The following is a 16,605-nucleotide window of genomic DNA, read 5'->3' on the forward strand; positions in this document are numbered from 1 at the left end:
GAAGGCAATATTTATTTGTTAAGGAGAAAATCTGTTAAAAGAATACAACATTGAGTAAGTGCAAACGCTCCCCAGGGATTTGTATATCAGTCGCCTGCGACCTCTCTTTTTTTCCCCCTTTTGTAAAAAAATTTAACAATTACGTTGTTGCTCAACGAAAACTATTCCTGCCACTGAAATTCAATCCAGAGCTACTGAGAGTCACCTGCTCCCCTTTGGAAGGTCTATTACATTTTTACCTCCATAATGAGCAGAAGTGTAAATGCAAGAGAAAAAAATTGTTGAGGTTGCAGTTATGTGAAGCTCCTCATTCACACTCTCCAAGAAAGCAAATTATAGAAACCATGTTTCATCCAAGGGTCAAAATTAATGCAGTCAACCAAAATCAAATATGACATACGGTGTGGAGAAATCAGATACACTGACACACTGATGTTAGGTAAACAAACTAAGCAAACTTTAACTTACCAAAGAACAAAGGAGTAAAATGATGTTGAAAAAAACACACCTCCTCTGTTAAATATGGGATAAGGTGCTCCCAAGCAGTTCTTTACAAAAGACCACAGATTCACTTTTGCATATGATGCCATTCATACCGAAACAGTAAAAATGTTGTTGATACTTAATATATCTCTGTAGTTTATATAATTATATTAAACCATTGTACTTTCTCATCAGGCTATTTTTAATTTTGATGTAATAGTCACATCAATCTACCCACAGATCCTACCTTCATTAACTATACATAGAGAATATTCCTGAAAATTTTATCATTAAGAATATGACATATTTAGCACCGCCTGATGGTAAAAAAGAGAGATGAAAATGGCCCTTAATATTTGAATCATGCAAAGAAAAATTATTCTATTTTCATAAGAGTCTATATATTTTGCAATATTAAACATTTTAAGGATTTTAGCATGTGTGTGACACCAATTTTCTTAGAAATTAAAAATTTTAGAGAAAGTTTCATGTAAACTCTACCAAAATTGTGTTCATATAGAAAATAAAATATAGGGACGCCTGGGTGGCTCAGTTGGTTAAGCGACTGCCTTCGGCTCAGGTCATGATCCTGGAGTCCCGGGATCGAGTCCCGCATCGGGCTCCCTGCTCGGCAGGGAGTCTGCTTCTCCCTCTGACCCTCCCCCCTCTCATGTACTCTCTCTCTCTCTCTCATTCTCTCTCTCAAATAAATAAATAAAATAAATAAATAAATAAAAAAATAAAATAAAATATAAATGACATCATTATTTTTTCATATCAAAAAGTTTCATTTGATAATCAAGTTAAATTTTTAAGCCATATAAAATTCTGTATTTAACAAAAATTCTTGAATTGTGACAAAGTACATGCCATGAGAGAGTACTAAAATATTACAGATGTTGCAGCACAAAATCCTTTCCTGAATTTGAATTTCTCTATACTTAAAATACGAATACTTTAAAAACATGATGGAGACCTCCAATTTTAATACAGAAGAGTAGAAAAGGAATTTCTTGCAAAGTCAACCTGCAAGTTTCAACAAAACTCAAAGGCACATGTAATCCCAGAGCAAAGTATATAAGAAACAGGAAGGACTTGACTGACGGTCAAGCAGGAGAGGGGATGCCATGGTTGCAGAAATTTAGACAAGGCTGAGAGGGTAAAAGTCCCAAAGAAAGTGGCATCGTCTGAGGGGCACACCCACTTCTGTTGTTGAGGACAGCTGGCCAAGGTGGGCAGTGGGCAGCTCCTGTCACCTGAGTTTGGTACAAGGAAAGCAGGATATGATGGGCTAAATGGAAAATCCATCAGACCTGCCATATATTCAGGAAGCAGTCTGTCAGTGAGGTGAGAAGCAGCAGAGAACCTGGGCATTATGGGCAGAGTTGCCTCTGAACATTTCAGATGACTTTGAAAGTAAAGTCTGGGAAAAATGCTCTTAAACACAAGTCTCTGTGTCCTATGAAGAATTCCTGCTAATGTGTCCATGGCCCTGCCCTTCATTGTGTTACTTTGCAATTAGCTGAACAAGCTCTGAGGAGTAAGAAAATGCTGAAAACCTACCAAAAGACATAACAATCAAGACTGAGAAACAATCAAAATGAAATGAAAATAAACAAAGAATTAACAAGGACTAGAAAGAAATGAGAGACAAGAAACTAAAAGAGCCAACATATGCCTAACTGGTATGCTCAAGGTGGAATAGGGTTAAATACATATATTTGAATAGTTATGTTAAGAAAACTTTCCAGACATAAAAGATTTTAATCAAAAGACATGTCTCAGGAAAAGCTGACAGAGGCAACAGACATACTGAAAAAAGAAAGGAATAAGTATATTCTATAAAGGAACACTACAACAAAAACACAAATCTTGGGAAATATTGAAAGAAATATACAAATGCAAAAATATCAGGCCACAAAGATAACCTCAAGTAATTCCCCAAAGTAGAAATAATAAGACAAAATGCCTAGATCACAATGAACAAACTAGAAATTAATAATGAAATCTAAAGCCCAAAAAACTAACAAACAAGTCTCTATCACTTAGAAACTTAAAGACTCAATTCATAGTCAAGGAAGAAATCAAAACCAAACTTTTGCTATAACTAGAAAACAGCAATAATTAAAAGGATGCCTAGAAGAAACTATGGGTTACAACTAAAGCAGAGCTCAGGGAAAAATGCATAGTCCTGTATGTATATTAACCAGAAAAAAATAAAAATATATGAGTAGGTCACCCAATGAAAAATGATAGAAAATAGATAAGAAAATAAAGCCAAGAATAATGGAAGGGAGGAACTAGTATGCATAAAATGTGAAAATAACTAGAAAAGTAAAAATGATAGTAATGATAAGTCCAAGAATTTAAGTACATACGTACATCAACTCTTACCTAAGCTAATTTTAACAAATAAGAAAACACAAATAAATAATCTAAGAAATTACAAGGGGAGAAACTTTAGGAATCCTAAGATACCACTTTTCTGAACTTGATGTGACTCTAAAAATCTGAAGAGATTATTTTCTGTAAAATATAAATTGCCAAAACTTATATAAAAATGAAAATTCAAAGTAGATCAATTATTCTAGAGGAAATACAAAAAATTCTTAGTGTTGACAGTTCCCCAAAAGCAGTGAGTTTAGATGATTTGACAAAAGAATTCTATCAATCCTTTAAGAAACAGATAACTCCACTGTTCTTTCAAACTATTCTAGATCAGGGAAAAATAAGGAAGGCTCTCAATCCTTTGCTTTAAACTACTATAACATTGATTCACAACAACAACAAAGATTACATGAATAAAGAAAACATAATTTATGGATATCAAAGCAAAATCCTTAAGAAAATATTAAAAGAACAATATACAACAACCAAGTCACATTAATGTCAAAATGCAAGAATGGATAAAATTTATTGAGTTGATTAATGTAAATCATCATTGAGGAACTTCTGGGGGAGATGACACACTAGGAGGATCCTAAGCTCACCTCCTCCCATGGATACAACTAGATAACAGCCACATTAGTGTAAATAACCTAGAAAATGACTGGAAGACTAGCAGAACAGACTCTCCACAGGTAAATGTAGAGAAGAGGCCACATAAAAGAGGGTAGGAAGGGTGGAAACACAGTTGGGAGCCAAATGGACCCACAGGACTGTTCGTGGGAGGGAGGGACATGGTGGTACAGAGAGAGGAGACATGCAGATTCCCCACACCCAGCCCCCCAGACGTAGGGGGACTCACATGGGGAAGACAAATCCCCGTAACATTTGACGTTGAAAACTAGATGGCCCTGGCTACATGAGTCCTTACAATCAGTGGTGCTTAGCACCTGGAACTTTAAAATTCAGCGAGCTTGGCTCTGGGAGAGCTGGAGAGCAAGAGGAAAATAGTCCCCACTCTTAAAGAGACAGCTTAACAAACAGCCCCTGCTGAGACACAGGACCCTAGATCCATGGACACCTGCTGAGATACACCCAGCCTAGATACATGGACACTTGCTGGAAACAGCTCTCCACCTAGCTCGCTAACAACACATCCCACCCTGGTGAGCTTCTGTAGATCTGCCCCTCCCAACTTGGCCAGCCTAAGCAGGAAATTCTCAGGCTGCTGCAGGCCTCCTCCCATGGTAGATCAGCATGAACCTTGCTGACACTGTGCACCTTGTCCCTGCATTCCCCTGCAGATTAGCCCCCTCAATATACCCTTGGCCAGAATCCATCCAATGCAGTGCCACAAACTAACAGTGTACAAGCAGCCCCAACAGGGACCAGCATCACTCCAAAGTGACTCCTGCCCCGGAGAGAGGGGAAGATAACCACACACACCAGTCCAACTGCAACTCTAGCAGTGGGGAAGGGTGAGACATCAGGTCTCACTGCAGGACGTGACCACCAACTAAAGTTTCTCAGGGGACAACACAGGGAAAGCACTCTGCAGCTTGGTGATACTGCATCTCTGGCAAACAACTGCCCTAACTCAACTCAAGCCCAAAAAGTCCATAGACTGGCCCGCTAACAACACATGGACAAAGCCAGGCCCATGGTAGGCAAAGGGAATCATTGCAAATGACTGGACTGAAGGCAAATGCAGCCCAGCCACGACAGCAGGGCAAACACAGCACACATAGGCAACACCCCTGAAGCATCAGATTCTGGTGAACAGGGGACATTGCACTGCAGGGCACTATAGGACCTCTTCTTAATAAGGCCACTACTTTTGAGAGCAGGAGACATAGCTGACTTTCCTAATACAGAGAAACAACAGAGAATTAGACAAAATGAGGAGAGAGAAACATGTCCCAAATGCAAGAACAGGACAAAAATCACAGCACAGGAGCTAAATGCAACAGAAATAAACAATATACCTGATAAAGAATTTAAAGTAATGGTCATAAAGATACTCACTGGACTAAGAAAACAGTGGAGGACCTCAGTGAGACCCTCAACAAAGAGACAGAAAACATAAAAAGGAACCAATCAAAGATGAGGAACTTAATAACTGAAATTAAAAATACACTAGATGAAATAAATAGTAGACAAGAGAGAGCAGAGGAATGTATAAATGACCTTGATGACAGAGTAATGAAAGCAATCAAGTTGAACAGAAGATGGGGGGAAGAAAGAATAAAAAATGAAAATAGATTAAGGGACCTCAGTGACAACATCAAGCATAATAACATTCACATTATAGGGATCCCAGAAAGAGAAGAGGGAGGAAGGGGGGCAGAAAATTTATTTGAAGAAATAATAGCTGAAAATTTTCCAAATCTGGGGAAGGAAACAGAAATCCAGATCCAGTAGGCAAAAAGAGTCCCCAGCAAAATCAACCTGAGGTCCACACCAAAGCACATAGTAATTAAAATGGCAAAAAGTAGTGATAAAGAGAGAGATTTAAAAGCGGCGAGAGAAAACAGTTATATACAAGGGAAACCCCAAAACGCTATCAGCTGATTTTTCAGCAGAAACTTTGCAGTCCAGAAGAGAGTAGCATGGTATATTCAAGTGCTGAAAGAATAAAACCTGCAACCAAGACTACTCTCTTCAGCAAGTATATCATTGAGAATAGGAGAGATAAAGCTTCCCAGACAAACAAAAATTAAAGGAATTTATCACCACTAAACAGCCTTATAGGAAATGTTAAAGGGGACTCTTTGAATAGAAAGGAAAAGCCATAAGCAGGAGTAAGAAAAGTAGAAAGTACAAAAGCAGTAAAATTAAGTATATCTATAAAAATATGTCAAGGGATTCACAGAAGAAAAAGGATGTAAAGGATGACACCATATACTAAAATGTGGGGAGGGTGGGGCACCTGGGTGGCTCAGTTGATTAAGCATCTGACTTTGGCTCAGACCAAGCCCCACATCTCCTTGCTCAGTGGAGAGCCGATTCTCCCTCTCCCTCTGCTGCTCCCCCTTGCTTGTTCTCTCTCTCTCTCTCTGTCAAATAAATAAATAAAATCTTTTTTTAAAAATGTGGGGAGGGATAGGAGTAAAGAATGGGTTCAAACTTAAGCAACCATCAACTTAATATAGACCTCTATTTGCATAAAATATTATATATAAACTGAATGGTAGCCACAAATCAAAAACCCATAATAAATATGCAAAAAATAAAGGGAAAGGAAGCGAAGGATATCACTAAAGAAAGCCAGCAAACTGTGAGAGAAGAGAGCAAGAGAAGAAAGGGACAGAGAAGAACTATAAAAACAACCATAGAACAAGCAACAAAATGGCAATAAGTTTGTACCTATCAATAATTACTTTGAATGTAAATGAGCTAAACACTCCAATCAAAACACATAGGGTGACAGGGAATGGATAAAAGGCAAGACCTCTCTATATGCTACCTACAGGAGATTCACTTCAGACCTAAAGATACATGCATATTGGATGTGAAGGGCTGGAAAATCATGCAAATGGAGGTTAAAAGGAGGCTGAGGCAGCAATACTTACGTTGGACAAAATAGACTTTAAAACAAAGACTGTAACAAAAGACAAAGAAGGACACTACCTAATCATAAAGGTAACAATCCAAAAAGAAGATACAATGATTGTAACTATTTTTACACCCAACATGGGAGCACCAAAACACATAAAGTAGCCAATAATAAACATAAATGAAATAATACAATGATAGAAGGGGATTTTAACACCGCACTTACATCAATGGATAGATCATCCAAACAGAAAATCAACAAGGAAACCGTGGCTTTGAATAACACATTGGACAAGATGGATCTAACAGATATATTCAGAACATTCCACCCTAAAATAGCAAAATACACATTCATTTCAAGTGCAAATGGAACATTCTCCAGATTAGATCACATTTTAGGCTACAAAACAAGTCTTAACAAATTCAATGCATCCTTTTGTACCACAAAACTGTGAAAGTAGAAATCAACAACAAGAAAAAAAATCTACAAAGAACACAAATATGCAGAGGTTAAATAATATGCTACTAAACAACAAATGGATCAAGAAATCAAAGAGAAAATAAAAAAAGAGATAGAGACAAATAAAAATGAAAACACAATGGTCCAAAATCTTTGGGATGCAGCAAAAGCTATTCTAAGAGGGAAGTATATAGCAACATAGACCTAGCTCAAGAAGCAAGAAAAATCTCAAATAAACAACCTAACTTTACACCAAAAGGAGCTAGGAAAAAGAACAAACAAAACCCCAAACCAGTAGAAGGAAGGAAATAATAAAGATTAGAGTAGAAATAAAGGAAACAGAAACTAAAACAAAACAAAACAAAAACCCAATAGAACACATCAATGAAACCAGGAGCTGTTTCTCTGAAAAGATCGAAAAAATTGATAAACTTTTAGTCAGACTCAGACTAAAAACCTTTAGCCAGAGAGAGAGAGAGAAAGAGAAAGAGAAGACTCAAACAAAATTAGAAATCAGAGAGGAGGAATAACAACCAACCCCACAGAAATACAAAGAATTATAAGAGACTATTTCAAAAAATGATATGCCAACAAATTGGACATCTTTAGAAGAAATGGATAAATTCCTAGAAACATATAACCCCACAAAATTGAATCAGGAAGAAATAGATATTGAACAGACTGATCACCAGCAATGAAACTGAATCGGTAATCAAAAAATTCCCAACAAACAAAAGTCCAGGACCAGGTGGCTTCACAGGGGAATTCTACCAAATATTAGAGAAGACTTAATACCTATTCTTCTCAAACTATTCCAAAAAAATAGAAGAGGAAGGAAAGCTTCCAAATTCATTCCATGAGGACAACATTACCCAAATACAAAACCAAACAAAGACACTACGGAAAAAAAGAGAACTACAGGCCAATATCTCTGATGAACATAGATGCAAAATCCTCAACAAAATGTTAGCAAACCGAATCCAACAATATATTTAAAAAAATCATTCACCACAATCAAGTGGGATTTATTCCTGAGATGTGAGGGTGGTTCAATATTCACATATCAATCAACATGATACATCACGTCAACCATATGATCATTTCAATAGGGCAGGAAAAGCATTTGACAAAGTACAAATCAATTCATGACAAAAGCCCTCAACAAAGTAGGTTTAGAGGGAACATAACATAATAAAGTTCGTCTATGAAAAACTCACGCATAACATTATACTCAATGGTGAAAAACCAAGAGCGTTTACCCAAAGATTGGGAAGAAGACAAGGATGTCCACTCTCACTACTTTCAGTCAACATAGTACTGGAAGTCCTCGCCACAGCAATCAAACAAGAAAAAGAAATAAAAGGTATCCAAATCGGTAAGGAAGAAGAAAAACTTTCATTATTTGTAGATGACATGATACTGTATATAGAAAATCCTAAAGACTCTGCCAAAAATTACTAAAACTGATAAATGAATTCAGTAAGGTCACAGGATACAAAATCAATATACAGAAATCCATTGCATTTCTGTACACTAAAAATGAAGAAGCAGAAAGAGAAATTAAGAAAATAATCCCATTTACTATTGCACCAAAAACAATTAAGTACTTAAGAATAAACTGAACCAGAGTACCTGGGTGGCTCAATCGTTAAGCTTCCAACTCTTGGTTTTGGCTCAGGTCATGATCTCATGGGTTGTAGGATCAAGCCCCACATTGGACTTCATGGTCAGTGGGGAGTCTACTTGGAGATTCTCTCCCTCTTTTCCACCACCCCCCTCTAAAATAAAATAAATAAATCTTTAAAAAAAAAAAAAACTGAACAAATGAATTGAAAGACCTGTACTCTGAAAATTATAAAACACTGATGAAAGAAATTGAAGATGACATAAATAAATGGAAAGATATTCTATGCTCATGGATTAAAAGAACAAATATTGTTTAAAGGTCCATACTACCCAGAGCAATCTACAGATTTAATGCAATCCCTGTTAAAATACCAAGAGCCTGTTTCACAGAACTAGAACAAATAATCCTAAAGTGTGTGTGGAACCACAAAATACCCCAAATAGCCAAAGCAATCTTGAAAAAAGAAGAACAAAACTGGAGGTTTATCATGATCCCAGATATCAAGACATATTACAAGGCTATAGTAACCAAAACAGTATGATATTAGCATAAAAATAAACACATAGATCAATGGGACAGAATGAACAGCCTAGAAATATGCCCACAATTACATGGTCAGTTAATCTTCGACACAGGAGGCAAGAATATGCAATGAAGAAAAAATAGTCTCTTCAGCAAATGGTGTTGGAAAAACTGGATAGCTACATGCAAAAGAGTGAAATGGGACCACTGTCACACACCATGCACAAAAATAAACTCAGAATGAATTAAAAACCTAAATCTGAGACTTAAAACCATAAAAATCCTAGAAGAGAGCACAGGCAGTAATTTCTCTGACATTAGCCATAACATTTTTCTAGATATGACTCCTGAGGCAAGGGAAACAAAAGCAAAGATAAACTACTGGGACTACATCAAAATAAAAAGCTTCTGCACAGCAAAAGAAACAATCAACAGAACTAAAAGTCAACCTAGTGAATGGGAGAAGATATTTGTAAATGACATATCTAATAAAAGGTTGGTATGCAAAATAAAAAGAACTTATACAACTCAACACACACACACACACACACACACACACACACAAAACACCAACCAAGAAATCCGATTTAAAAATGGGCAGAAGACATGAACAGACATTTCTCTAAAGAAGACCAACAGATGGCCAACAGACACATGAAAAGATGCTCGACATTAGTAATCATCAAGGAAATGCAAATCAAAACCACAACGAGATACTACCTCACACCTGTCAGAATGACTAAAATCAAAAACACAAGAAACAGCAAGTGTTGGCGAGGAAGTTGAGAAAAAAGAACCCTCATGCACTATTGGTGGGAATGCAAACTGGGGCAGCCACTGTGGAAAACAGTATGGATGTTCCTCAAAAAATTAAAAATAGAACTACCATATGATCCAGTATTTCTACTACTGGGTATTTAGCCAAACAATACAAAAACACTAATTCAAAAAGATATATGCATCCAGATGTTTACTGTAGCATTATTTACAATAGTCAGTATCAATAGATGAACAGATAAAGAAGATGTGATATATATGGAATATTATATATATATATATTTATATAAATATATGGAATATTACTTGGCCATAAAAAATAACAAAATGTTACCATTTGCAGGAACATGGATGGACCTAAAGGGTATAATGCTAAAATGAAGTAAGTCAGAGCAAATCTATATGATTTCACTCATATGTGGAACTTAAGAAACAAAACAAAGAACAAAGAAAAAAAGAGACCAACTGCAGAGAACACAAAGATGGTTACCAGAAAGAAGTTGGGTGGGGGGATGGGTGAAATAGATGAAGGGAATTAAAGAGCACACTTACCGTGATGAGCACTGAGTCATGTATAGAATTGTTGAATCACTATATTGTACACCTGAAATTAATATAACACTGTATGTTAACTATATTGGAATTAAAATTTTTTTAACTAAAAAAAATAAATCATCATTGGACATATCAAAAGAAAAAAATCAAGTAATCATCTCCATATATGATTAAGCAACATTTTATATGAGTTAACATCCATTTTTAATAAATGATCTGAAATATAGGAAAAGATAGATGGTTCATCAATATGATATTAAAATATAACATCTATAAAAAGAATGTCAATTAAGTATGTGTGTATGTAAATTTAATTTGTGTGTGTGCATCAATCCCAAAATTAATATCATGTTTCATAGAGATAAAGTAGTAGCTTCCAATTCAGTCAAGAAAAAGATAGGAATGCCCATTGTCACAACTATTGACATTGTTCTAGCAGTACTCGTGCATCCAACTTGGTAAGAGAAATATCCATTAAGTACGAAAATTAGAAAAAGGAATTCAGATTATGTGACCTCTAACTGGGAAAACACAAGGGATCATTGAAAAACTATCACAAGCAATAAGATAATTTAGAATGATGGCTGGATGCAAATTTTATAGAGAGAAATCTATTGCTTTCATAAGCAATATAAAAAGCAACGATAAGCAACTGTAATGACTAGTTTGACAAGACCCAATATACTACTACAGACCAAGCTCATATTGAATTCCAGCATACAATCTTAAGTAAAGCAAAGTACTGAACTCTTCAGACATAGTAAGTTACCATTTCTGCCCCCCACCCCAAATATTCTATATGTAGATACATAAGATTATATGTGCACAGCTTACCTACGGAAGGTTACAGAAGAATCACCTAATTCTACTCGCCTCTGAAGGAGGGAGTTCAGTGACTACGAATCAGAAGTGAAGGAGAGGCTCACTTTTCACTGTCTTCTCTTCGTCGTTTTGAATGTTGTCTCATATGCATGTATGAACTGTCCAAAATATAAATAAAATCTCTTTTTTAATCAATAGGAAGGGAATACGTGCTCACTGGCCATGGTTCTCGTTTCGTGATTAGTTCTTAAGGATTCTTATCTTTGGAAAATGCTCATAAAACTCTAGGTCTCCAAACTCACATCTCAGTCACTTGCAAAACAGAAAAGTCACAACCGTTCTAATTGCTATTGTCTTACAACAACATTTAAAGTTGTTTTAAACTGCAAACACAATGTCCTATATTTCTTTTTTTTTTTTTTTTTAACCACAATGCGTATGAGCATCATGGTATTGTGCTCGTCTCCTCCATTGGACAGCATTTTGCCTTCTTCAGAGCGGAGGTGGGGTGCTCTGCCCGTTAGCACAGCCTGCCTGCCAGGACTCCAGCTCTGGCATTTACCAGCTGGTAACGCTGAGCAAATTCTTAACCTCCTTGTGACTCAGCTTGCCCAGCTGTAAAAGGAAGATGATCGCAGTTTCCTCCTCACGAGTGTGTTGTGAGGATCGAATGAGTTGATGCTTGCGGAACACTGAAAGAGGGACTAGCACATGGTTGGTTTTACAGACGTGTAGCTATGATTATCTGTCAGATTTGTGGGCCCAGTTCAGGTCTTTTGAAAAACGAGTGCCCTCTTTGGTTGCCTCTGCTGAGGGAGACGTGGCCCGTGGTGTACATGTGGTGCTTGAGTGTTTCGGTCCTAATTCCCTGTTTGTGGTTTCTTTGTGTGGGAAGGCAAGAAAACTGAAAAGTGAGAAACCTGTGCTCTACCTCTGAGTTTGGCACAAAGGGAACCCACGGTTTACAGACTTCTCGTATTTTAAAATTCTCACTCTCAAAAATAAAAACCACTGGCTTCTTCCACAGGGCCAGGGAGACGGTAGCTCACTTAGCAAAATTATAAGTCACCTTAGAAGAACCCTGCTGATTGACGGGGAGAAAAGCAGGCTATGATAACACAGAGTAAACTTTCTTAGAAATGAAAAATCTCATCCTTATCTCCAAGATAGCCATAAATTACAAGGTACAGTTACATTTTCTTCTACTACCACTAATTTCTCAGTGTTAAAAGGAGATGACGGAAATAAAAATTTGAGAGGCTCATTGATTCTTCCGCAAACACAGACTGAGCCCTGTGCCAGGCAACAGTGAGGATTGATGAGAACACAAGGAAAAATCGCCAGAGGCTACGCTTGAGCAGTTTGGCCCAGTGCCTCCCCTCATGCACCAATCATCAAGGTTTAAGATTAAAGAGGGCTTGATTTTGTATCATATTTGTGCTTTGGAAAAGGCACCTACCCAAATACTGTCCTTTCAAATCCTGGTGTCCATCCACATAGCTGAAATGCCTTTCCCACTTCTGTGGGTACAGGGCACATCACTCAAAGGTGAATCAAATCTCTTGTCCCCACACACACTTCCGTTCCTCCAGCACCCCCCTCGGTTGGCTGGAGCAGGGCCCGTCTTCTCTGTCTTGTCCCTCTGGGGGGATCTAGACATGTCTATTACAACAGCCCTCCCTCCCGAGAGACCCCATGCTTCCGGAGGGCACGGACTGCATTGTCCTCGGTCATATATTCTCAACACCCAGTGGAATACCCTCCATAAATGGTTGTTCAGGTAACAAATGAGCAGTTCCAGAAGCTTTCTGGTTTTCCCTTTACCCAACTCAGCCTCAGTCCCCCTCCGGTATTTGTACAGTTTGGTCTTTGTCTTAGCTGGAATCCACAGAGCGCCACTCACAGGTAATATGGCGGCGTGGTTCTCCCTGCCAACAATTTTCTAGAAAGTTCTGATCATCTGTATGTCATCCTCAGGCCATACCACCCTCTATTAGATGCATATAAAGCTTCAAAATTTCATTAGAAGCAGAACATTTATATTCAGTGAAAAGATTTTCTTTTAAAACAGAAAGTATAAAAATGTCCATGAACAGCCAAGTCTGGAGGGCCCTCCAGCACACTTACCTTTTACAAAGGGTCTTACTTGGGTCTATTCAGAAATGCACAGCAATGCTATGCAGACGAAATTCTTTGTCATGAACTTTACTGTCAGTGAACTCTTAGGAATTCCCTTCTGTCCTTGAAAGAATGAACTTCAAAGTCAACCCGAAACTCTAAGGTGAAAACATATGCAAATATACAAAAATGAGCTCACCCTGACTGGGAAAGCGATCACCAAACCAAAGAGATGCTTCTGTTATTTGGACACTTTGAGACTTGATAGTTTCACAAGAAATAGGCAGGGATTTCTACGGTGCTGGTCTGTCTCAGTGATTCTAGAGCCATCCTGTCTGTGGTTCTCTATGTTCTTTGCATGTCTTCCCGCTGCGTGGGATTTTTTTTTCTTGGCCACTTTTGTACTCTCTTGATCATTTCAATACCAGCAGGAGAGTAGGAGAAGCAAAAAGAGATGATATCATAATCCCCCTGTTTTTTTCTAGTGGTATTTATGATAAGAGGCTTTAGGGGAAAGAACACTAAATACCACAGCTGAAATCGGGGCTTTGAATAACCCCTGGGCTTCGATTATATGCAGTGGCTCTCACTTCTGTCATCTCCACAGACATTCAGTTCAAGACGAGTATATCCACAGTCTATTATTTCCCGAACAAAAGTGCTAGTAGGCATTTTAAGAAATACAAGAGGACCAAAGGTTTGAGCCCTGCTCTCAGGGAGTTTTTCATCTCTTGAGGGATACAAGGTCTGCATATATGAAATAGTGATGAACCCTTAAGACGGTAAACAGTATCAAATGTTCCAATAAGTAGAAGGAACGTATTCGAGAAATTCTGAGTGCCGGCTGCATGTTGTCCAGCCACATCTTCTTTCTCATCCCTAGTTACAGGGGGGCTGACGAGAATCAGGCCATAGTCTAGTGTTTCCCTCCTGGGTGACGGAGTTAGCACCAGGAGCAGCAATTGTGCAAGGTGCAAAGGTAGGGGTGCTAATAATGACACCCCAGGATGTTTTATGGGCAGAGACGCTCTGAGGGCCCTGAGCATCCGGGACCACCAGCAGCCAAAGGAATGAACTTGCTTTCCAGCTCTGAGGCCCTTCTCGCTGGGGCCCATCAGGCTGTGCACTAACTCTGCTCTAGGTGACTGATGTCAGCCTTCTGCAACAGTCTCAAGTGACCTCAAGGAGCTATCAAAAACAGGAAGAACCGGAAAACCAGTTAGGCAGAAGCATGCAGGCAATATTGAATGAACAATTAGATATGATAGAAACATAACGTATTAAGATGACCTAAGGGTCTTTCTTAGGTCTATTCAGAAATCAGAACACCTTGATTTTTACAGCCGTGACAAATTATGCCCTGTGACGCGCAAGTATGTGGAGAACTGCTTGCAAGCACAGATCCCCCGTTCCCCCTTTGGATATATAATCTGCTGTAGCTAACAAGCTTGGAGCAGTCTGAAAGACCGCTCCTCACGAAGACGATGAGGAAAGTGTTTACTACCCCACTTTGAGGCTGGCTGTCTTTCAGTTGACAAAGCCATTCTCCCCATGACCTGGAGGCCCCCAATGGTCGCTCTCTGCTCTCTGGCCCCAAAGAACTCCACGCAAAGGCACTTTGTCAAAGAGTGGAAAAACTTTGCTCCAGCTTGAAACCTAATTCTATCATGCGCGTAGATTAGAATACGGTGCCATTTTTCCTCACTCTCTTTGCATGTACGTTCATTTCCTACACTAAAACTAATACTTAAAACAAAGCAGTTTGATTTATAGCCGGTGTCCTCCTCATAAATCACAGCTGCAGTGTGGTGCTGGGGGCCTTCCCGCGCTGGTGCACTTACCTTTTTATAAACGACGTGGGCCACCTCCCATTGGAGGCAACCTGACGCTTCCCAGCTCCCTGTCACCTTCTTTTCCTCCTCATTCCCTGGGGGACCTCAGGCCCAGTCTTGGCAAACATGCTGGTTGTGTTCCGTTTTGTTTTTATTTTTTAAATTAAGGAATGTCAAAAGTAAAACCTATGGCTTTGCCCTCCTGTGCTTTGCTGGCTGTAGAAATACAGCTGGGCCATCTGTCCCCTCCGTGTACCCTTGTAAGCACAGTTCCTCTGAGTTTCTTACCTGGGAATGGATGGAGGCAGAAGTCGCCTTGGCAACAGCTCGAAGCACTGGGGCAGGCTGCTTTCTCCTTTGGTAGAAGAGGCTGGTTGATACCCACAAATTTTCCCACAAAACGTCCTATTGGGACCTAGGGGAGGGATGCTCAAAGTCAGTCATTTCCTGTGCTTCCTCCTTCTGTCCAGCATCTGTGGAGTCTGGGAAGCCCGGCATAAGTGTGTCAAGGGGGTCCTCAAGGACTCAAGGGATGGCCGAGAGAGCCACGATGTGGGCCACCTGCTCCAGACCCTCTCCAGCTGGAGGATGCGGCATCAGGAGAGAAAGGGGTGACAACACATTCTTACAGCTAAGGGTGGTGATAGCAGGACCCTGAGCCCAGATCCGAAAGCTTATTTATCTTTCCAAAAGACGTGAGATGTTCCATACACACAACTTAGGGGTGTTGTGACTTCCCAGGACACACCACCTGTTTACCTCGGCCCCTGTTGCTCACCTGTCTCAGTAATGAAGGTGAAGTTGCCCTGCCCCCCAGGAGTGGGCTGTGGGAGGCTTCTCCTCCCTGGTGAAGGAGATGGGGGGCTCCTGCCCTGTCTACTACCACTGAGCCATGTCACCTGAGGCAAGCCACCTAAACTCTTAGAACCTCAATTTGTTCTCAAGTAATACGAGGCATACGGGTTATGTGCCGACTCCCTTCCTAATTCTAAAGTTCAATTATTCTAAAAATGGATGTTTATGAGAGCAGGGCTTCCCAGAGCATGCTCCAGAGAGCCAGGTGAGGGGTGCCTGCTCAGAAACTTTTGGGGAGTGCTAGGTTTTCTTATGGCAAGACTTCTCAGAACCTTTCTCAGGGTATCCTTTTTGGTTATTTTTCTTTATTTCGTAGGATTTTTTTTAACTTACAAACTATGATGTGCTCCTTGTAAATAGATAATCCATAGGTTTATAAAATAAACGTTGATAATCTCACCTTCTCTTCTCCAGTTCCACCCCCAGAGGTAAGCAACACAAGGTTTCAGTAGGTCTGTGCATCCTCTGAAAATCTTTCTAGAACATGACTCTTGAAGGAGGGGGATAGAGCAAGAATTTGTCTCCAATGGTTGGACCCTTTTTCACAGAGCACTGAGCAGTGGGAACACCATTCTGTTCTATATTCTAAGGGAAATCCTGAGCCAGAGTGCAGA

General features: G+C 39.2%; 1 long non-coding RNA gene across 1 annotated transcript; it reads right to left on the reverse strand.

Annotated features, from left to right (window-relative positions):
• Positions 1–10,361: 10,361 nt before the first annotated feature.
• Positions 10,362–15,520, reverse strand: LOC113937073. The gene is made up of 4 exons (XR_003524480.1): positions 15,425–15,520; positions 13,314–13,462; positions 11,199–11,344; positions 10,362–10,413 (listed from the first exon to the last, which is right to left on the reverse strand). It is a non-coding gene; the product is annotated as an uncharacterized LOC113937073 (long non-coding RNA).
• Between the last annotated feature and the right edge of the window lie 1,085 nt (positions 15,521–16,605).

The sequence above is a fragment of the Zalophus californianus genome, chromosome 8 (assembly GCF_009762305.2).
Source record: "Zalophus californianus isolate mZalCal1 chromosome 8, mZalCal1.pri.v2, whole genome shotgun sequence".
Lineage (NCBI taxonomy): Eukaryota > Metazoa > Chordata > Mammalia > Carnivora > Otariidae > Zalophus > Zalophus californianus.